Source organism: Stegostoma tigrinum, chromosome 2 (genome assembly GCF_030684315.1).
Source record: "Stegostoma tigrinum isolate sSteTig4 chromosome 2, sSteTig4.hap1, whole genome shotgun sequence".
NCBI classification, from domain to species: Eukaryota; Metazoa; Chordata; class Chondrichthyes; order Orectolobiformes; family Stegostomatidae; genus Stegostoma; species Stegostoma tigrinum.
Window position 1 is genome coordinate 155,837,649 of NC_081355.1, and position 23,724 is coordinate 155,861,372.

At 46.4% G+C, this 23,724-nt stretch overlaps 1 protein-coding gene across 3 annotated transcripts in view; it reads left to right on the top strand.

Moving 5' to 3' along the window:
- Window positions 1–9,117: 9,117 nt before the first annotated feature.
- The window catches only part of grinaa (glutamate receptor, ionotropic, N-methyl D-aspartate-associated protein 1a (glutamate binding)), a 77,862-nt gene continuing 63,255 nt past the window's right edge, over window positions 9,118–23,724 (top strand). The window contains exon 1 of one of the 3 annotated variants that reach the window (XM_048554038.2): window positions 9,118–9,234. The gene's annotated coding sequence lies outside the window, so the exon portion shown is untranslated. The other 2 variants (XM_048554020.2, XM_048554028.2) reach the window with 2 other exon arrangements.

A 23,724-nucleotide genomic window follows, 5' to 3' on the forward strand; every position in this document is an offset into this window, starting at 1 on the left:
TGCATTGTTTTGGAACTTTGGGAAAACAAAAGGATCAAAACAAGAGCACTTTAATAAAGGAGGATGTCAGACAAAGGCAGTGGCAGTGATCACATGGAAAGTGATTCAAACTGAGAGAGAAACATACACTGCGGTCTGCCTCAGTTACAACCTGCACAGCTACTGCCTCTGATCCCTGGAATGGTAGGTTTAACGTATGATGAACGGCTAAGGATCCTGGGATTGTACTCATTAGAGTTTAGAAGGTTGAGGGGAGATCTAATAGAAACTTACAAGATAATGTATGGTTTAGAAGGGGTGGATGCTAGGAAGATGTTTCCGTTAGGTGGGGAGACTAGGACCCGTGGGCACAGCCTTAAAATTAGAGGGGGTAAATTTAAAACTGAAATGAGACGACATTTCTTCAGCCAGAGAGTGGTGGGCTTGTTGGAATTCATCGCCACGGAGTGCAGTGGAGGCCGGGACATTGGATGCCTTCAAGGCAGAGATCGACAAATTCTTGATCTCAGAAGGAATCCAGGGCTACGGGGAGAGTGCAGGGCAGTGGAGTCGAAATGCCCATCAGTCATGATTTAAATGGCGGAGTGGACTTGATGGGCCGAACGGCCTTACTTCCACTCCTATGTCTTATGGTTTAAGATAACAAAGCGTGAAGCTGGATGAACACAGCAGGCCAAGCAGCATCTCAGGAGATCAGAAATAATGGGAACTGCCTCTGCTGTTTTATTTCAAGTATCTCTGGACATCAGAGTTAATTACAACATTTAAAAGAGTTGATTTATAGAGTTGATAGCCAGAGACTATTTCCCAGGGCAGAAATGGCTAGCACGAGGGGTCATAGTTTTAAGCTGGTTGGTGGAAAGTATAGAGGGGATGTCAGAGGCAGGTTCTTTACGCAGAGAGTTGTGAGAGCATGGAATGCGTTGCCAGCAGCAGTTGTGGAAGCAAGGTCATTGGGGTCATTTAAGAGACTGCTGGACATGCATATGGTCACAGAAATTTGAGGGTGCATACATGAGGATCAATGGTCGGCACAACATTGTGGGCTGAAGGGCCTGTTCTGTGCTGTACTGTTCTATGTTCTATGTCTATGTTCTTAAAAGGCTTCTGGATGGTAAGTATCTAAAGTGATATGGGCCAAATGCTATCTGATCATAGATAAAGCTAAGTATTCATTCCTACCAAATTATTACCTGGTCAAATCCATCCATATGTAATTTTTGAGAAACCCCTTTTGTCACTTTATATCACATTCTAAGAGCACTTTTCATAAAAATGAACAGGTGTACACGCTCCATAAGTTCCATTTATGAAATCTTTGGCTTTCAATGTGCTCCCTGGAAGAAGCTATGCATGGAATCCTACAAGGGCCGGAACAATGTGGCCAATGTGTGGGATTTCTGTCAGAATTGGGTGAGAAGTCTGGTGAGGCTTATTTCGATGCTGAGTGAATTGCATCTGTTGGGCTTTGAAGCAACTTTCTCGCTCAGCGTAGCAAGTTGCTAATGAAGGGTTACTGTCATGACAGCAGTCAAATTTAAGCTCTAGGTGAGATGTGGGTATAGTGACAGAGCTAGATTGAGTGTGAAGTATCAGGGAGAGAATGCTAGTTTTTATGCTGACAGACTGTGCAAAGTCATCAACCTTCTTCCTAAAATGCTAGCCATTCTTCCTAGCAGGAGAGGCAGTAGCCTAGTGGTATTATCACTGGACTGTTAATCAAAAGTCTCAGATAATGTTCTGGGGACCAGGGTTCAAATCCTACCATGGTAGAAGGTGGAATTTGAATTCAATGAATATGAAGAGTCTAATGATGACTATGACTCAATTGTTGTGGAAAAAAAACCAATCTAGTTTGCTAATATTCTTTCAGGAAGAAAACTGCTATCCTTACCTGGTCTGGCCTACGTGTGGCTCCAGCCCCACAGCAATGCACCTAGCCAGCAATACCTTCATCCTGTGAATGAATTAAGGAAAAAAAATCTTTTAATTCACTCATGGGATATAGGGATAACAGGCTGGTCATCATTTATTGCCTGTCCCTAGTTGCCCTTGAGCTGGTGGTGTTGAGTTGCCTTTTCAAATTGCTGCAGTCAATGTGTTGTGAGTTGATCTATAATTCCCTTTAAGAAGAGAATTCCATGATTTTTACCCAGTGGCAGTGAAGGAATGGTGATATATTTCCAAGTCAGGATTGTAACTGACTTGGAGGGCAACCTGCAGGAGATGGTGTTCCCCTGTATCTGTTGCCCTTGTCCTTCTAGATGGAAGTGGTCATGGATCGTGCTGTCTAAGGATCTTTGTTGAATTCCTGCAGTGCATCTTGCAGATAGTATACACTGCGGCGACTGAGCATCGGCGGTGGAGCGAATGGATGATTGTAGATCTAGTGCCAATTAAGCCGGCTGGTTTGTCCTGGATCGTGTCAAGCTTCTTGAGTGTTGTTAGAGCTGCCCCCATCCAGGCAAGTGGGGAGTATTCCATCATACTCCTGACTTGAGCCTTGTAGATAGTGGACAGGCTTTGGAGAGTCAGGAAATGAGTTACGCGCTGCAGTATTTCTGGCCTCTCGCCTGCTTGTGTAGCCAGTTTATTTATATGATGAGTTCAGTTGAGTTCCTGGTCAATAGTAACCCCCAGAATGTTGGTTGTGGGGGATTCAGTGATGGTAACACCATTGAATGTCAAGGAGCAATAGTAGGATTGCCTCTCATTGGTGATAATCATAGCCTGGCATTTATGTGGAGCAAATGTTACTTGCCAACTGTCAGCTCAAGCCTGGATATTGTACAGATCTTGTTGTATTTGAACATGGACTGCTTTAGTATCTGAGGAGTCGCAAATGATACTGAACATTGCTTCTCCACTTGTTCCTTTTCTTTTTCTTTGCTCTCCTAGCCTTGGAAAACCAGCTCTGGCCTCCGAAGCGGGATCAGCGTTCAGTGGCCTGGAGTGGGGACACCAGTGATCAGCATCCAAAGTGACGCAGTGTGGAGTGTGGTGGCAGCCAGTAGTCAGACCACATGGAGGTCTCTGGCGTGGTCTGCTGCAGACAGTCCTCGGAGAGAGACTCTGTTGTTTGGGTTTTTAACTCGTGTTTTTCTGTATACATCTGTAAAGTAACATTTTCTTCATTTCCCTGTACTGTAACTAAGGATTGTACCTAAGTACTCTGTACCTAAGATGGTGCTGTAAATGGTGACTTGGAAACTTTCGGCTGCACTCATTTGTGTGACAATAAAGCTAACTGAATTCATTATGCAATCATCAGCAAACATCCCCACTTCTGACCTTATGATGGAGGGAAGGTCATTGATGAAGCAGATGAAGGTGGTTGGGCCTGGGACACTACCCTGTGGAACTCCTGCAGAGATGTCCTGGAGTTGAGATGACAGACATCCAACAATCATAGCCATATTCTTATTTGCCAGGTATGACTCCAACCACTGGAGAGTTTGCCACCTGGTACCCATTCATTCCAGTTTTGCTAGGGCACCTTGATGCCACACTTGATCAAATGCAGCATTGAGTCAAGGGCTGTCACTCTTTCCTCACCTCTGGAATTCAGCTCTTTTGTCCCTGTTTAAACCATTGAACAGTTTAGGCCTATACTTTCTAGAGTTTAGAGGAATGAGAGCAAATCTAATTGAGTCATACATGGTTTTAAAGGGGACTGACAAAGTAGACATAGTGAGGATGTTTGCTCATGTGGGGCAATCTAAAATGAGAGGTCACAGCGCTAAGATAGGGGGTAGCAAATTTAAAACAGAGATGAGGATAAGTTGTTTTTTCTCAGAGGGTCATGAATCTGTGGAATTCACTACCCCTGCGTATGGTAGTTGCTGGGAAGGGGATGAACAGATTTTTAATTATGGGTTGAAGGGTTATGGAGAATGGGTGGGAGATAGCAGTTGAGGCTGAGACAAGGTCAGCCATGGCTATATGATGACGGGCTTAATTGCCTACTCCTGTTCCTAGTTCCATGTTCTAATGCTAGACTATAACCTGGTGATGTGTGACTTCTGACTTTATCCACCCCAGTCCAACACTGGCATCTCCACATCATACGTGGACTTTAGTAAGGCCATTTAATAAGGTCTCACACAGCAGGCTGGTCAAAAAAAGTAAAAGCCCATGGGATACAGAGCAATATGTTGAATTGGATCCAAAGCAAGCTGAGTAAGAGGAAACAAATGGAAAGTTGTTTCAAGTGTTATTCTGCAGGACTCAGTTCAGGACTATTTATTTTCGACATTAATTATTTGGACTTGAATGTGGAGTGTACAATTGGGAAATTTGCAGACAAATTTGGGCTTGGAGGACCCTTTGATTATGTTAGCTGCTTTTCCGAGGAGATTCATGCTAAGTGGCAGAAGGATTAGAAGGGAGGTGAGGAAAACCTTTAACGCAGAGGGTAGTGAGTGCCTGGAATTCGTTGCCTAAGTTGATTGTGGAGGCAAACACCCTAAACCTTTTGGAAAACTACAAGGATCTTAAGTGTTGTAAGCTGCAGGGCTATAGGTAGGGAGATGGGATTAGAAAAAGCATCTGGATATTTTTGGGTTGGCATGAGTAAGATGGGCTGCATGGTGTGTAGGGTTCAATGATGCATCAATCATGTATCTGTTTTCAGCCAAAAGATCCTTCCTATAAACTTCTCATTGGGATAGAAGCAATGATTAACTCAGTGAGCTTCCTCACAGCTCCTCTTTGGAGGAATCACATTCATGTCCTCTGCTGTACATCATCGAGCAAACAAGTCTTTGTTTTGCTGCCTGTGTGACCTGAGTTGGAGTGTGTTTATTCTGAGGTTAATTCTTACCTTGAGCTGGTCTTCGAGAACATTCCAGATCTTTGTTTGGATGTTTGTCATTGTCCATGGAAAGTCAGGATGTGTTAATTTGCAAAGCCAGCTCTTGCGAGGGTAAGATGGAATATGGGACCCTTTTCATGATGGGGTTACATGTTGTAGTATAGTGATTATATAAGCATGTGTCGTAAAGACACACTGACATACTTGGCGCTGCTGTGTGCAGGGTGGTAGTGTTCCTGCCTCCAAGCCAGGAGGCCCTGGTTGCAGTCCCACCCATTTCAGAGGCTTGTAACAATATCTTACAACAGGATGATGCAGAACTATCTATCCCAATGTACTGACCACACGACACTATTCACTCTTTAAAGAGTGGCCAGGAGAAGTAGGAACGTACTGAGCTACAGTTGTCAGCTGCTGACTCATTTGAATGGGTTTACAGGTGCGAGCCAAAGTGTCACTGTTAGACTGAAGCCAACATGCATCACTTCGACAGACCCTTGGCTGTCCTCTCTTGTAGGCTTTTCTATGGGCTGCCTCAAAACATTACGTCAGTTCATTTTGAGGATGTAAGACACTTCCCTGTCACTAAATTAAGTTACTTCTAACCAAAAGTTCAGCTGAGTGTACAAATAATTTAAGTACAAAAACCTGATCCATGTTAAAATACAACAAAGGGACTGCAGGTGCTGAAGATCTGAAACAAAAACAGATATTGCTGGAGAAACTCAAAAGTCCTGGCCGCATCTGTGGAGAGAGAAACAAGGTTAACATTTTGAGTCTAGTGATCTTTTTTCAAGAATCCGTGCTTTCTGCCAACTGGGGTCTAAAAGGTAGATAAATTGGGGAATTCTGCAATCTTCTCAAAACCTTTAACTTTTGCAATGATTCCTGAAACAGCAAGCCTTGATTTTCAGTGTACGACCCCCTACCCCAATGTGGTGCAACAGAATTTTTACTCATGTTGAAGGCTTACATTTGGATCATGAGATCCAATTTTATCAGGTTGTCATGGTGAATGTATGTTTAAGAATGTCTTGTTACAGGACCTGTGCTATAGGTATGTCCTTGGCAGAGATAACAGCACTACACTGTCCTGTGTTTATCAGCTAACAAATTACATTATGAAGTAAACTTCAATTGTAAGGGGGAGAGAGTGTATGTGTGTGAGCGTGAGAGAGAGTTCTAATGATTCAATACATTGCTGAAAAGGGAAATATTTTTGCACAAAACTTTTGTCTTGCACTTTTCAGGACAATTGCATGACTATCAATTTTCAAACAATCACAAAACAGTTATACTACAGGGAGACAGTGTACTGATAGGTTAGCAAATTGACTCTGGCTCAAACAACTATAGTGAAAGATCCCAAATTGTCTCTCTTGCTCTCTCTCTCCACACCCTCCCCATCTTGCATTTCACCTTCCCTCATAGTCCCTGCTACTCACTGCCATCTCTCTCACCCACACCTTCCCTCCCCTGCACTTCTCTCCTCGATCTTTCTCTTCTCACCATCTGCCCCTCTATACTTACCATACTCCCCTACTTTCTCAAATCACCTTACTCCCCTTCTTTCCCATCTCACCTGTCCGTGTCATAGAGATGTACAGCACAGAAACAGGCTCTTCAGTCCAACTTGTCCATGCTGACCAGATATCCTAAATTTAGACCCATTTGCCAGCATTTGGACTTCATACAGTGTGGAAACAGGCCATTTGGTCCACCAAGTCCACATCAACTCTCTGAACAGCATCACACCCAGAATCACTCCATACCCTATCCTAGTAACCCTATATTTCCCTTGGCTAATCCATCTAAGTAGGCAGTTTGATCAATTTAGCAGAGCCAATCCACCTAACCTGGAGATAATGGGAACTGCAGATGCTGAAGAATCTGAGATAACAGTGTGGAGCTGGATGAACACAGCAGGCCCAGCAGCATCTCCTAAGATGCTTGGTCTGCTGTGTTCATCCAGCTCCACCCTTTGTTACCCCACCTAACCTGGACATCTTTGGACTGTGGGAGAAAACCACAGCACCTGGAAGAAACCCACAAAGACACGAGGAGAACGTGCAAACTCCACACAGTCGCCTGAGGCTGGAATCAAACCCGGGCCCCTGGCGCTGTGAAGCAGCAGCAGTGCTAACCACCAAACCATCATGCTGCCCACATCCCTCCAAATCCTTCCTATTTATGAACCCATCTAGATCCCTTTTCAATGTTGTAATAGTACCAGCTTCCACCACTTCCTCTGGCAGCTCATACCATACATGGACGCACACGACTCACTGCGTAAAAACGTTACCTCTTAAAAAATCTTTTAAATCTTTCCCCTCTCACCTTAAACATATGCTGTTTAGTTTTGGAACTGCCCCACCCCAGGGAAAAGGACTTGTTTATCTACCCTATCCCAAGTTTCACAATATATTTCCAACAGCAGGGAGATCAAAATTGTAGCAAAACATCTGCCCCCATTACCCCTCATCAACCCACCTCTGCATTCTTCTCATTGACCCTCCCTTTCCCACGCTCCAACTCTGTTCCCCTTTCGCCCTGCACAAAAATCACTTTTACTCCCTCTGGCCCTCCCAATCCTTTCAGCTCTCACTTTCTTCTCCCTGTAAAACGACATTCTATCTATCTGTGATTCTCTATCAAGTAGCACCTCCCACTCCTTTCCATCCCACTTCACCTCCCTTCTCCCTTCCCCACCTTCTCTCCTTCCCCTTTCCTCATCTGTTCTTCCCCTCGTGTCTCTCTCACCATCACATCCTCTCCTCCCTCTCTCCCATCCCTTTTCGCCACTTCCGATCTTCCTTGCCCTGCTGCTTTGTTTTAATTCATCCTCCATTCTCCTACCCCCTCCCCTTCTCCCTCCACTCTCCTTTTCTCTCAATTCACGTCCTCTCCCCTCCATTCCACTTCACCTTTCCCTTCACTTCCATTGCCCCTTCCCTCCCCGGCCCCTCACCCTCTACACACCTTCTCCATCCCCCCACTCCAGTTCCCCCCACCTCCACGCCCTTCCCCCTCCTGTCTCCATGTCCTCCCCTCCTCTTCTCCTTCCCTTTCAGCATCCCCTTCAGCCCCATTCCCCTTCAGTCTTCCCTTTAGTACCTCTCCCCTTCAGTCTCTCCTTCAGTCTCCTTCCCCTTCAGTCCCCATCCCTTTCACTCTCCCCTTCAGCCCCCGTCCCCTTCCCTCTCGTTCCCCTTCAGTCCCCGTCCCCTTCCCTCTTCCCTTTCAGTCTCCTTCCCCTTCTGACCCCTTCCCCTTCAGTCTCCCTCCCCTTCCAGTCTCCCCGTCAGTCCCCTTCCCCTTCAGTCCCAAAGAACAAAGAAAATTACATCACAGGATCAGGCCCTTCGGCCCTCCAAGCCTGTGCTGATCCAGATCCTCTGTCTAAACCTGTTGCCTACTTTCCAAGGATCTGTATCCCTCTGCCAACCCCCCCTATCCCGCCTCACCCTACCCCCTCCATATCCTATCCACTCCCCCATCCTCCCCTCCCCACCATCCCACATCCTCCCCTCCCTCTCACCCCCTGCCCACATCCCATCCGAACCCCTCCCCACTCCCTCCTTATCCTATCCCCTTCCCCATCATCCCCTCCCCCTCCCCCCATCCCATCCTTCCCCCCCATCCTTTCCCCCTTCCCCCATCCCATCCTTTCCCCCCTTCCCCCATCCCATCCTTTACCCCCCTCCCCCATCCCATCCTTTACCCCCCTCCCCCATCCCATCCTTTAACCCCCATCCCATCCTTTAACCCCATCCCATCCTTTAACCCCCCATCCCATCCTTTACCCCCATCCCATCCTTCCCCCCCTCCCCTATCCCATCCTTCCCCCCCCTCCCCTATCCCATCCTTCCCCCCCTCCCCTATCCCATCCTTCCCCCCTCCCCTATCCTATCCTATCCTTCCCCCCCTCCCCTATCCTATCCTATCCTTCCCCCCCCCCTATCCTTCCCCCCCCCTATCCTATCCTTCCCCCCCCTATCCTATCCTTCCCCCCCTCCCCTATCCTATCCCCCCCTTCCCCATCCCATCCTTCCCCCCCTTCCCCATCCCATCCTTCCCCCCCTTCCCCATCCCATCCTTCCCCCCCTTCCCCATCCCATCCCATCCCATCCTCTCCCCAATTCCCTTAGCCCTCATTTCCCCCATCCCCATCCTCCCAGCCCCTTTATTCTCCCCCCTCCATTATCCTCTAGCCTGCCTGCCTGCCTGCTCGCTGTTCCCCTCCCCGCCCCCTGGCGGCCCGGATGGTGAATAGCGAGCCGGGCGTGTCGTGCCGCGGCGCGTGACCGGCCGTTAGTGAGGCGGCTTCGAGCGGCGACGCATGCGCTTGTTGTTGAGTGGGGGGTCGTCGTCGTCGTCGTGGTGGTGGTGGTGGTGGTGGGGGAGGGGAAAAGAAGACGACGGTAAGCGGCTGCACCGGATTTGGATGGTTGGTGTGTCTGTGGCGGGGAGCGGGGGAAAAATAACAATAAAAACCCACAGCCCATTAGTTGCGGGAATACCGGAGGGAGAGCGGGGTAACCAGGCGGCGAGCTCCGGGATTACCGGCGGCGGGTGAGTGACAGCGGCCTCACCGAGGGTGGGTCGTGTCTTTTCAAAATCAAATCCTTGGATAACGGTCTGGATGGTTCGGGAAAGGTGCAAATACGGAGGTTGCTGTTGAAGCGAGAAGGCGACGAAGGGGTTTGGAGTTCAAATATCGAAAGCTAACCGTCGGTCACTTTGCGGGGGGGGTTGGCAGACGCAGACATGTATGTGCGGGTAATTTGTCAGCAGTTCGGTATCGCAATGGGAACGGTTCATTGTTTTTGTCTGTTTTCCTGCGGTAAATTAATTATTATTATTATTATTATTATTATTATTTCCGTTTGGTGCGTCAGAGGAGGGGGTTAGGGAGCAGCTGTTGTGTGTGGCGTTCGCCTGTGGAGCTGGAGGAAGGTGGAGGAGATGCGGATTTCTGCTGTTGTGGGCCATCAGCTGCGTCTGTGTCTGGTCCTGGAGGCCGCCTCTTTGGGCTGGCACCACATCCCCTTTTATTTGCCTTGTCTGGTCGTCGGGCTGGTTCTGCTGCCGGCGCCATCGGTGTTCCCAAGCGCTTTCTGAGCTGGTCTTGTTTTTTTTTGCTTTTGTTTGGCCCTGCTCCATCGACCCTGTTATGTTGCTGCCTTTCTCGGGACATCCTTGTCGTGAATGTTGCACTGTCTTTAGTGACCTATCGACTGGCTTACTTTTTTTAAACATATCTTTTCTCCCTAGCGCAAAAAAACTTGATGTTTCATTAAAATACTGTCAACTTTCATTGGCAATCAAATGTAATGAAGCTTTGATAACAAAGTGTGGACCTGGATGAGCACAGCAGGCCAAGCAGCATCGTCGGAGCACAAAAACTGTGACTTTTAATGTTTGCAATTCGTTGGATGACTTTATATTTCAAAGATGTGCTTTATTCTTATTGCGTGTGTGTGTGCGCGCATATCAAGTAACTTGCTGACCGATCAGATATGCGCCATTGCCATCGAAGATTGAGACCGCTCTGGTTGTTTATTTGAGGTGTTTGACACTGTTTTAAGGGGTTGTGGGTAGAATTTTTATGGGTGTGACTGACTAGAAGCCAAGCATTTCCCAAGTTTACAAAATGGCTCGGTTAAATTGAAGATAACGTGTAGGGCTGGATGAACACAGCAGGCCAAGCAGCATCGGAGGCACAGAAAGGCTGACGTTTCGGGCCTAGACCCTCCTCCATTTGTCATTTTCAGATTCTGCACCATCTGCAGTTCCTGCTATCTCTGGGGCGCATTGAAAGTGTTTAGTCAAGGCCAGATTTTGCAAGTCCTTAGGATATTGACTTACAATTTGTGAGACAGTAGCACTTGTACTTTAAATGTAGTAACTTGCAAATGGCTTGTGTTTAAGTTGTTGTCTGAAAATTTGTGATTGTATTTACTGATTGCTTTGCAGATTACCAGTTTGATTTCTTGCTGTTCAAATGAGGTAAATTTCTCATAACTGAAATTCATGATAAAAATTTCAAATATCAATAGCCAGGGCTAAGCAATCCCATAACAGGCAGATCAGGTCTGAGCTGTGCAGTTCTGAAGAAGGAGCACTGAACCCGAAATGATAATCCTGACGTTTTTCCATCACAGATGCCGCTGGACCTGCTGAGCTTTGCCAGTGACTTTCCTTTTCTTCCTAAGGTGTGCAGTGCTGCCACATTCGGTCAAATAGTGGTGGGTATTTAAATGACTCCTTGAAGTATATAAATATCTCCATCCTTTGCTATCATCGAGCTGAGTAAATCAGTGCAAAAAACATCAGGCTGAAATACTTGCATTCATCTTCAGCCAAGAATGCCAAGTGGATGAGCCAGTGTAGCTTCCTCCTAAGGTCCACAGCCTCAAAGATGCCAACCTCGTTTCTCCAGCCACTTAAACATAGAAACGTAAGAGCAGGAGGAGACCTTTTGGCCCTTTGAGCCTGCACTGCGATTCAACATACCGTGGCTGATGGTCCAACTTCTAGCCTAATCCTGCTTTTTCACTATAACTTTTGATCCCATTTGCACCAATATCTAGTCACCTCTTGAATACACCATTCCCCCCCCTTCTGTTTAGCTGGCTAGGACTCCCTTTTACTCTAGTCATTAGACTGTATGTGAGCCATTTACAACAAAAAGGCATCGCTTCATGATTTTCCTCCATCATGTCCTATATATGCTGATTAGAGAAGGATCAAAAAGCCAGTTTCTGCATGAGGTATGTCAAGGCTCACCTCATCATTATCCTGTGAACAAATACAAAAAGCATAGATGTCACTGGCTAGGGTGTCATCTACGCTTATCCATGATTTGCCCTTGAAGGTGGTGGTGAGCTGCAACCTTGAACTACTACTACTAACCGTGCAGTTTTGACCCTTGGGTATCTCTTCTTTTTAATCTTGCGAGATTGAACAGGTTTTCCCCTGGGGACCCTGAAGATTTTACTACAGCCTGCCTTATACACTAGATCTGAGCCCAAAACATCAGCTTTCCTGCTTCTCTGATGCTACTTGGTTTGCTGTGTTCATCCAGCTCTAAACCTTGTTATTTCTTGAATACTATAGGCAGTTATAGTCTTTATTTTTCATAAGTATGTAAATAACTCAGACTATTCATTGGAAGCTGAAATAAATGGGTTGCCTTGAGAATTGACTGGACAAGTTGGCCATGTATGTGTTGGAGCTGAGTGGGCATGAATTGCTTGAAGTGTTTAAGATCCTGAAGATCATTAAAATGGATGTTCCCTCTTTTGGTGCAGTTCAGAAATAAGGGATGTTACATTTCAGGAGTTTCCCTTTCTTAAGATTTCTTCTAAATGGTTTTGCAATTTTGACTGCTTCAGAAAACAGCCAGTATTTTTAAAGTGAAAGTAGACTTGACAGGCAAGGGAATCCAAGGTAATTGTGGTAAAGAAGAATGTGGAACCTGGAACACTGATTCATAATCTGAACCGTAAAGTAGGCCATAGCCCTGTTGGTCCATGTGACTGTTCTCTCATTAGAGAGGGATGACTTGTATTTTAGCGTCAGTCATCAAATGATGGCTGATAGAGGGTCCTTTAATAACAGATGTGTGAATTGCACCCACACTGGCAGCATTCTGAATTGCAATCCAGTTATCCAGCCAGTGGAGTTAACCAACCTACCCTCACCTTTTATTTCCATCTTTTGTAATCGCCTCTTTAATCTCTAGATTTCGGCACTATGTATCTTTGGTTTACCTTGATTCGCTCCACCAGTAGTCATTTTCATCTGCCTAGGCACTATGTTCTACAATTTCATCCTTTCTAAACTTTTCCACTCCTACAGACCACTGAGAGGTATTCCTTTTTTTGGGAAGTGCTTGATAAATATAAACTGCAATTGTAAAGAATTTTATGTTTCAACAACTTCTAACTTGAAATGCAACTTTATTCACTCCAGTGTCATTCATAATCATTTTTATCTATTCTGTAGATCCACTTCTGTTTGGAAAAACTGTATCCTCATAGTTTGCCTTCCTTGGAATAATCTGGTGAAGGCATAAACCCTCTTGCATTAAATGACTTTTCCAATAAATAGCTCAAAAATACACGGGCACTTAATGCTTTGTGTCCTTGTATATCTTTTAATAATTCTGGCTTTTTTAATCTAATGCACCATTCATTCCATTGGAATATATCTTAGTAGCATGCTTCCCTTGCAATATTTGAAATTTTATGCTAAGTGAATGGGCAAAACTCTGGCAGATGGTGTCCAACATAAGGAAGTGCAATGTTGTCCATTTTGTGTTTGGTGTTTTTAAAGTTTTGGACCCAAAAAGGACAGGCCCAGCTATTTGGGGTGAAGTTAAATACAGTGAATCCAAAAAGACTTTGCGGGTGAGGGTGATAATGTGAACTGCAGATGCTGGAGAATCCAAGATAACAAAGTGTGAAGCTGGATGAACACAGCAGGCCAAGTAGCATCTCAGGAGTACAAAAGCTGATGTTTCGGGCCTAGACCCTTCAAGAGAGGAAGGGTCTAGGCCCGAAACGTCAGCTTTTGTGCTCCTGAGATGTTGCTTGGCCTGCTGTGTTCATCCAGCCTCACACTTTGTTATCTTTGGGGGTGAGGGTATCTAGATCTTTGGAAGTGTCACAAACAGGTGCATAAAATATCAGAAAACTAGTGGATTGCTGGCCTTTTATACTTAGACTGGAGTACAAAGATGCAAAAGGCATGCTGCAGCGAGACACAACCCTGGTGAGACCCCGTTTGGGGTTCTAGAATCATAGAATGTATATGGTGTGGAAACAGGCACTTTGGCCCAACAAGTCCACACCAACCCTGAGCATCCTATCCAGACCCATCCCCTTAACCCACCTAAATCTACACATCCCTGAACATTACAGACAATCTAGCATGGCTAATGCACCTAACCTGTATGTCTTTGCACTGTTGGCGGAAACCCATGCAGTCGGGGGAGGGGGGGTGCTGTGTGGAGACAGGGCAGGGCAGGGAAGAGAAGAGAGTGTGCAAACTGCACAAAGACAGTCATCTGAGGCTGGAATTGAACCCGGCTCCCTGGTGCTGTGATTCAGTAGTGCTAACCACTGAGCCACCGTGCTGCCCCACTCTGAGATGATCTGGGCTGCACAGCTTAGGAAAGATATATTGGCCTTGGAGTGAATGATGCACTAGAGTTCAAGGATAAAATTGACGAAAGATTATATAAATTTTGGCCTGTTTTCTTAGAAATTTAGATTAAAGGGTGATCTGAATGAAGCCTTTAAAATCATAACAAGAAGAGACAGTAGAGAAAGGTGCTATTTCCTCTGATTTGGGGGTTCTAGAGCTAGGGGACCTAGACTGAAAATTAAGACGAGACCTTTCAAGAGAGCTGTTAGGAAGCACTTGTATGTACAGGTTGATTTAGATATTTGGAATGCTCTCCCACAAATGAGAATTGATGCTAGAACAGGTGTTTACTTTAAGCCTGTAATTAAGCCAAGGTATTAAGGAATATGGGCTAAAGGCAGAAATATGGCATTAGGCCAATTCAGCCATGATCTCAATGAATAGTGGAACTGTGAAGGGCCAAACAACCTGTTCCTGTTCATTTTTCTAATGGTCTTGTGGACATGGATTAGAATCCTACTGTGGCAGATGGTGGTGGAGTTTTGACTTCAATAAAAGGATAGTAAAGGTAGCCTGCTGTCTTCACTACTTATTGTAAAAATCAATACAGTTTTCACATAACGTAAAATCCACATAATGTCATTCTTGGAAGAAAACCTGCTATCTTTACCTGGTCTGGCCAACAGATCACTGCAGATGTGCAGCAATGAGGCTGAATCTTCTTTTCCAATAGGTGACTGGGGTGGGCAATACATACGTGAAGCCCTTCTCCCATAATGAATTTTAAAGAAAACCATTGACCAACCTTGCTAAAAGTCACTGGAAAAGCTCAGCAGGCCTGACAGCATCTGTGAAGGAAAAAAAAATCAGTTAACATTTCCGGTCCAGTGATTTGACATTGCTTTGTAAACTTGCTGTGGAATGTATTGATGCTTATCATGCAAGTCACTGCACAGGTGGTTTTTAAGGAATATTTTGCATATTTGTTATTGCCTTCCCATTATTTGGCTCCAGTTGTCTCATACTTGCCTATGTTAAGTAGGCTGGCGGTACCAGGAAGGAAAATTCTGCTCCATTATTCCTAGAATGAAAATATGGACTGTGTAGAGCTGGATGAACACAGCAGGCCAAGCAGCATCTTAGGAGCACAAAAGCTGACGTTTCGGGCCTAGGCCGCCCTCTTTTGTGCTCCTAAGATGCTGTTTGGCCTGCTGTGTTCATCCAGCTCCAACTTTGTTATCTTGGATTCTCCAGCATCTGTAGTTCCCATTATCTCTGAAAATTTGGACTTGTGGCTAGCATTGCTTGTTGCTGTGGAGTTGAAGGATTTTTGTCACTTCATCAAAGATGATTGAAGGCAGGGCTGTGACTGCTAAGTTTGTCAAAAAGCCTTGGACAAGGTTCCTTGGCGCGTTATGGAAGATGGAAGCACATAGGATCCGCAGTCAGCTGGTAAGAACAAGACAGTGGAAAGGGGTGCTTTTTCTGACTGGAGATCTTATGACCATGGCGATGTTCTGCAGAGATCAATGCTGGGACCCTGTTTGAAATCTATAAATGATCTAGATGACCATGCAGGTGGTCTGATTTGGTAAGGTTTTTTTCTTGTAGATAAAGATTTGGGGATCTCCAGACAGTGCAGAGGATACAGCAGGACACCTGGGCCAGGAAACAGCAGATGGCGTTTCATCTGGACAAATGGAAGGTTGATGCATTTTGGAAGATCTAATAGAGTCAGAGCCTTGCAGCAAGGAAACAGGCCCTCTGGTCCAACTGGTCTGCGTTGACCAGACATCCCAATCTAACGTCGTCCCATTTGCCATCATTTTTGGCCAGTATCACTCTAGACCCTTCCTATTCATATCCGTCAGATGCCTTTTTAAATGTTGTAACTGAACCAGGCTCCTACTTCTCTGGCAGCTTCCATACATGTACCACCCTCTGGGGGGAAATGTTGTCCCTTGGGATCCTTTTTTAAAACTTTTTTTGTCCCCACTCAATTTAAAGCTACACTGTCTAGCTTTGGGCCCCCACCCTAGGAATAAGACTGTGGGAACTTACCCTATTCATGTTCAAATGCGAAAGGGAAGTATACAGTAAATGGCAGAACTTATACAGAAGGATCGCAGCATACAGGTCCACAGTACTCAAAAGTGGCAACACAATTGGATAAGGTGGGAAAGAAGGCATGTGGCAAGCTTGCCTTCATCATTCACTGCACTGAGTATTGGAGTTGGGAGGTCATATTGTGGCTGTACAGGATGCCATGTTTAGAAACTGCATTCAGTTCTGGTCTCCCTGCTAGAGAAAAGTTCAAAAGATTTAACAGGATATTGCCAGGGTTTGATCTGAGGCTGGGGCTCTCCCTGGAATGTAGGCAGCTGAGTACTGATCTTTTTTAAGAGGTTAATAAAATCATGAAGGACATGGATTGGGTCAGTAGACCAAGTCTTTTCCCTGGGGTGGGAAGCCCAAAACTAGCGGGCATAGGTTTCAGGTGAAGGGCTGTTTCCATGCTTTATGACTCTAAACTTAATGTTCCAATAAAATGGTATAAAGATACTGTCAGCAGCCACATGGCAGTCAGTGAACCTTGGAGTGGCTTTTTAGAACCTGATTTGGGACAAAATTTTAAGTCAGTTAGGTGAGTCATACTAATTCCTTGAAGGGTTTGTGATTGTAATGATGTGGATTTTGAAAAGGCACCTGACCAAGTCCTCTGTAACTGGCCTGTCAGTGAATTTAGAGCTAATGGAATAAAAAGGAATGGTAGCAGTTTGGCTATGAAGTTGGCTGAGTCACAGAAACAGTGGTGACATAATGATAACAAAATGTGAGGCTGGATGAACACAGGCCAAGCAGCATCTCAGGTGACATAATGATTTTGTTTTCTTTTTCAAACTGGAGTAAAATTTTAGTGATCTGAGAACGGTTTGAGGGATTAGAAACTTCCACTATAAAAGATATATTGGAGAAATGAGGATTGATCTCCTCAGGAAGATTTGATTAGAGGTGCTCTGAATCATGAGGAATTTGTCAGCATTGCTAGGGAAATCTTGTTTTGATAAGCTGAGAACCAGAGGGATGTGGATTTGAGCCAAAAGAAACAATGGTATCATGAGAAAATGTTTTTGATTCCGTCATACAACTAAACAATCAAAATCATCAAAAGAGATTTGCAAAAAAGTTGCTGCACTGTAGAAAAATGCCAGATTGAATAAGCTTCAATAGGAGATTTTAAAAAAATTACTACCTTTTTGCATGTTTCACTCCCTTCACTGGCCTGGGTCAAAATCCTGGCATCCCTTGGAGGCCATTATGGATATATCTACAGCGCATTTACTGTCGGGGTCTGAGAAGGTAGCTCACAACCACGGTGAGCATCTAAGGACCAGCAATAATCTGGCCCAGCTGGCAACTCCCATATCCCACGAGTGAATTTTAAAGGGAAACAAATTGACTACTAGTGTGTAAATGTCTCTCCGATGGAAACGAAAGTGAAGATTGAGCATTGTTCCTGCAAATCTGGCAAAACACTGAGTACAGTACTTGGGACTAGTTGACTGGCTCACTGTGTACCTGTTGTCCTGGAGCAAGTGTTTTTGTTTTTAACAATGTTTATTCATTCTGTTACTTCATTTTAATCCACCTACTTGGACATGAGAGATATGGGGAAAGTGAGCTTGAATCTTCTACCCCAAAGATAGCTATGCTCTGACTGCACGATAACTCAAGTAACAGCTTATAACCTTAATTTGCAGGTCCCAAAGTCTACTGCAGGCTTTGTCCTGAGCTCCTTGGTTGACAGTGGAAGACACATTTTTTAAATAGTTGTGGCTTCCAAGTACATTTAATAAGAATAAACAGAATTTTCACTTATAACATCTCTTGTAGAATGTTTTGACTAAAATGCTTAGTGAATAACTTTAAATGCAGCAACTTGTAGGCTAGCAGACATTTTTAGCATTGCGAGATAATGGGTGTACAGCTGGATAAACATAGCAGGCCAAGCAACAGCATAGGAGCAGGAGGGCTGACACTTTGGCCTTAGACCCTTCTCTCATCTCTGCAATTTTGAGCATTGCAATGTTTTATAAAAGTTGTATTTGCTGACATTACAACTGTGTGGTAACTGCCTGTGTTCAGTTGCTAATGTGCATGCATGTGGTTCCAGCCAGTTTCCTCCTGTACTGAACAGCTGCAACATTGGAAATGGGGTTTGGCAGCAGAAAAGGCCTCCCAGAATTGGTTCTGGAGGGCAGAGAGGGGGTGGACCTAACATGCTTCAGCATGCACCCCCCCCCCCCCCCCCCCCCAACCATCTTCTAGACTCTCTTATGAACAGCACCCACATAAATTATCTGGCTTGCTTCTGTAACCCTGATTTTCTAATCCTAATTATCCTCTGACTTTTTTGATGGCAAGAACTGCTGATGCTGGAGTCAGTCAACAGTGTGGAGCTGGAAGAACAAAGGTCTGGCAGCATTAGGGAAGTTCAGGTTTTGGGTCTTGCAAACTTGAAACGTTAACTTTGCTGCTCTTATGCTGCCTAACCAGCCATGTTCCTCTAGCTCCACACTGTTTTCTGACTTCTCTTGATTTTTGGTGAATCATGCTTCTTGAATAATGCCATGGTACCTTTTTTGTTTTTTTTTGCCTAAATTTAATCAGAAAGATAGTATTCATTTGGTACCATACCTGTTGTGGTAATCTAGAAGTTGTGCCCATATATAAAAGATTTTCTTTTTTAAGGAGAGATTTTTACAGAACGATGAACGTAGAACAACTCTCCAGGTGAGTTGGAAAACAGCACCCCACTTTTGAGGATTGTTTTTATATAGCTCACTGAACAAGAGATTGTTTTCCTTGGACCCAAGTGAAGGGGTACATGATTGAGATGTATAAAATTTGAGTGGCATAGACAGAAACTTTTCCCTTGGTGGAAGGATCAATGACCAAGAGTCATAGGTTTCAGTAAGGTTCAGGAGATTGACATGATGCAAGGCAGATTCTTTTCACTGTGGTAGGAATCTAAAACTCACTTCCTATAAGGATGTAGGGGCTGAGAGCCCGAACATTTTAAGGATCTAGATGTGCACTTGCGATGCCAACGGATATGAGACTATGGGCCAAATGCTGGAAAGTGAATTAGAGTAGTTAAAGATAATGGGAACTGCAGATGCTGGAGAATCCAAGATAACAAAGTGTGAAGATGGATGAACACAGCAGGCCAAGCAGCATCTTAGGAGCACAAAAGCTGACGTTTTAGGCCTAGACCCTTCAGCAGAAAAGCTATGCTGAAGGGTCAAGACCCGAAGTGTCAGCTTTTGTGCTCCTTGGCCTGCTGTGTTCATCCAGCTCCACACTTTGTTGTCTGAATAGTTAAGAGCTTGTTTTTGACCAACACTGGTTGAATGGCCCAAAGAGTGCTTTTTCGCCGCTTTAAAGCCACTTACAAAATGAAATAAAGCTAATAAAATAACATTATTGTCTGGGCTGATGATGCAGCCAGCTGCTGCAGCGCCCACTCATGTTGGAAGTCTTTTGACCATGGTGGGAGGTGATGGCCTGTTGGTATTATTGATGGACTGTTAATCCAGAGATCCAGGTTCTGGGGACCTGGGTTTGAACCCTGCCGTGGCCAATGGTGGAATTTGAATTCAATAAATGTCTGGAATTAAGAATCTAATGATAACCATGAATCCATTGTCAATTGTTGGAAGACCCATCTGGCTCACTAACATCCTTTTAGGAAAGGAAACTGCCATCCTCACATGTGACTCCAGAACCACAGCAATGTGGTTGACTCTTAACTGCCTTCTGGCCAACTAGGGATGGGCCACAAATGCTGCCTGGCCAGCGATACCTTCATCCTTTGAATGAATAGAAGAACCACCTACTCTGTCTTCAGGGGCACCTTATTGCTCATCACTAATCACATTGACAGCAGTCAAAAGGCAGCCATGTTGCTGTAGATCTGGAGTCTCCTAGACCACAGCATGGCAAATTTACTTCCCTAAAAGATGACAATAAGGCAGATGGATTTTGATATTTGAACAATCACCAGTTTATTTGGTTGAGTCTGGTCAATATTTTTGTTCCAATGTTTGATTCAAGTCTCATGATTTGCTATGGTGGAATTCAAACCATTTGTTAGAACAACCCAAGGGATTTAAATTACCATTGTAATGATACTATTGGTACATCAACACCCCTTGTACTTGAATAAATATTTTTTGAAAATTCTGGTTATTAAAATTACAATTTTACATGCAAGGTAACTATACTGCATGTAATTACCTCCAAGAAACAAATGTTCTTGGTCCACTTTTGTTGAATAATTACATGAATTCCAGTACCCAGTGAGAGCATTGATTTCTCTGTGCACAGTTCCTCGGTAGTTTTTTGAATTCTGTCATAGTACTTTAAGTGGGATGATTTGGGTTTTTTCGCTCATGCCTGTCACTTTCATTCCCTTCCCCACTTTCCCCTAGAAATTCTTTGAAGGTGATTTCTGGGGAAAATAGGATGAGTAGTTAGCTGATTTGTTAGTGCTGATAGGTACCGACAGCAGGCAGGACTTATCTCCCAGCTGATGATAAAATGTGAGGCTGGATGAACACAGCAGGCGCAGCAGCATCTCAGGAGCACAAAAGCTGACGTTTCGGGCCTAGACCCTTCTTCAGAGAGGGGGATGGGGTGAGGGTTCTGGAATAAATAGGGAGAGAGGGGGAGGCGGACCGAAGATGGAGAGAAAAGAAGATAGGTGGGGTGGTAGGGAGGGCATCGGTCCATCCAGGGAAGACGGACAAGTCAAGGAGGTGGGATAAGGTTAGTAGGTAGATGGGGGTGCGGCTTGGGGTGGGAGGAAGGGATGGGTGAGAGGAAGAACAGGTTAGGGAGACGGAGACAGGTTGGACTGGTTTTGGGATGCAGTGGGTGGAGGGGAAGAGCTGGGCTGGTTGTGTGGTGCATTGGAGGGAGGGGACGAACTGGGCTGGTTTAGGGATGCAGTAGGGGAAGGGGAGATTTTGAAACTAGTGAAGTCCACATTGATACCATTAGGCTGCAGGGTTCCCAGGCGGAATATGAGTTGCTGTTCCTGCAACCTTCGGGTGGCATCGTTGTGGCACTGCAGGAGGCCCATGATGGACATGTCATCTAAAGAATGGGAGGGGGAGTGGAAATAGTTTGTTGCGAACTGAGCGGAGGTGTTCTGCAAAGCGGTCTCCAAGCCTCCACGCCCACTTCTTCAACCGGCCTCCACGCCTACTTCTTCAACCGGGAGCCTAACCCTCCCTCCACTGACCCCTTCACCCGCTTCCAACACAAGTCCTCCTCCTTGACACCACCCCCAGGCCTCCTACCCTCCCTCGACCTCTTCATCTCTAACTGCCGTCGCGACATTAACCGCCTCCACCTCTCCACCCCTCTCTCCCACTCCAACCTCTCCCCTGCAAAACAGGCAGCCCTCCGCTCCAACCCCAACCTCACCATCAAACCCGCAGACAAGGGCGGCGCAGTGGTAGTATGGCGCACTGACCTCTACGTCGCCGAGGCCAGACGCCAACTCTCCGACACCACCTCCTACCGCCCCCTCGATCATGACCCCACACCCGATCTCCAACACCATTCATGACCTCATCACCTCAGGGGACCTCCCACCCACAGCCTCCAACCTCATTGTTCCCCAACCCCGCACGGCCCGCTTCTATCTCCTTCCCAAAATCCACAAACCTGCCTGCCCTGGTCGACCAATCGTCTCAGCCTGCTCCTGCCCCACTGAACTCATCTCCACCTATCTGGAGTCCATTTTCTCCCCTTTGGTCCAGGAACTCCCCACCCACGTCCGTGACACCACCCACTCCCTCCACCTCCTCCCAGGACTTCCAATTCCCTGGCCCCCAACAACTCAGTTTCACCATGGACGTCCAGTCCCTATACACCTGCATTCCGCAAGCAGATGGCCTCAAGGCCCTCCGCTTCTTCCTGTCCTGCAGGCCCGACCAGTCCCCCTCCACCGACACCCTCATCCGCCTAGCCGAACTCGTCCTCACCCTCACAACTTCTCTTTTGACTCCTCCCACTTCCTACAGACTAAGGGGGTGGCCATGGGCCCCAGCTATGCCTGCCTCTTTGTAGGTTACGTGGAACAGTCCCTCTTCCGCACCTACACAGGCCCCAGACCCCACCTCTTCCTCCGGTACATTGATGACCGTATCGGCGCCGCCTCTTGCTCCCCAGAGGAGCTTGAACGGTTCATCCACTTCACCAACACCTTCCACCCCAACCTTCAGTTCACCTGGGCCATCTCCAGCACATCCCTCACCTTCCTGGACCTCTGTCTCCATCTCAGGCAACCAGCATGTAACTGATGTCTATTTCAAGCCCACCGACTCCCACAGCTACCTAGAATACACCACCTCCCACCCACCCTCCTGCAAAAATTCCATCCCCTATTCCCAATTCCTCCGCCTCCGCAGCATCTGCTCCCACGACAAGACATTCCACTCCCGCACATCCCAGATGTCCAAGTTCTTCAAGGACCCCACAGTGATCGAGAACGCCCTCGACCACGTCTCCCGTATTTCCCGCCACACGTCCCTCACACCCCACCCCTGCCACAACCGCCCAAAGAGGATCCCCCTCGTTCTCTCACACCACCCCACCAACCTCCGGATACAACGCATCATCCTCCGACACTTCCGCCATCTACAATCCGACCCCACCACCCAAGACATTTTTCCATCCCCACCCCTGTCGGCTTTCCGGACAGACCACTCTCTGTGACTCACTTGTTCACTCCACACTGCCCTCCAACCCCACCACACCCGGCACCTTCCCCTGCAACCGCAGGAAATGCTACACTTGCCCCCACACTGCCCCCCTCACCCCTATCCCAGGCCCCAAGATGACATTCCACATTGGCAGATGTGCAGGTGAACCTCTGCTTAATGTGGTATACTGCATCCAGTGTACCCGGTGTGGCATCCTCTGCATTGGGGAAACCAAGCGGAGGCTTGGAGACCGCTTTGCAGAACACCTCCGCTCAGTTCGCAACAAACAACTGCCCCTCCCAGTCGCAAACCATTTCCACTCCCTTTAGATGACATGTCCGTCATGGGCCTCCTGCAGTGCCACAACGATGCCAAACCCGAAGGTTGCAGGAACAGCAACTCATATTCCGCCTGGGAACCCTGCAGCCCAATGGTATCAATGTGGACTTCACCAGTTTGAAAATCTCCCCTTTCCCCAACTGCATCCCTAAACCAGCCCAGTTCATCCCCTCCCCCCACTGCACCACACAACCAGCCCAGCTCTTCCCCTCCACCCACTGCATCCCAAAACCAGTCCAACCTGTCTCCGCCTCCCTAACCTGTTCTTCCTCTCACCCATCCCTTCATCCCACCCCAAGCCGCACCCCCACGACCTACTAATCTTATCCTACCTCCTTGACCTGTCCGTCTTCCCTGGACTGACCTATCCCCTCCCTACCTCCCCACCTATACTATCTCCACCTATCTTCTTTTCTCTCCATCTTCGGTCCGCCTCCCCCTCTCTCTCCCTATTTATTCCAGAACCCTCACCCCATCCCCCTATCTGATGAAGGGTCTAGGTCCGAAATGTCAACTTTATGCTCCTGAGATGCTGCTTGGCCTGCTGTGTTCATCCAGCCTCACATTTTGTTGTCAGACAGGTTGGACTGGTTTTGGGATGCAGTGGGTGGAGGGGAAGAGCTGGGCTGGCTTTGGGATGCG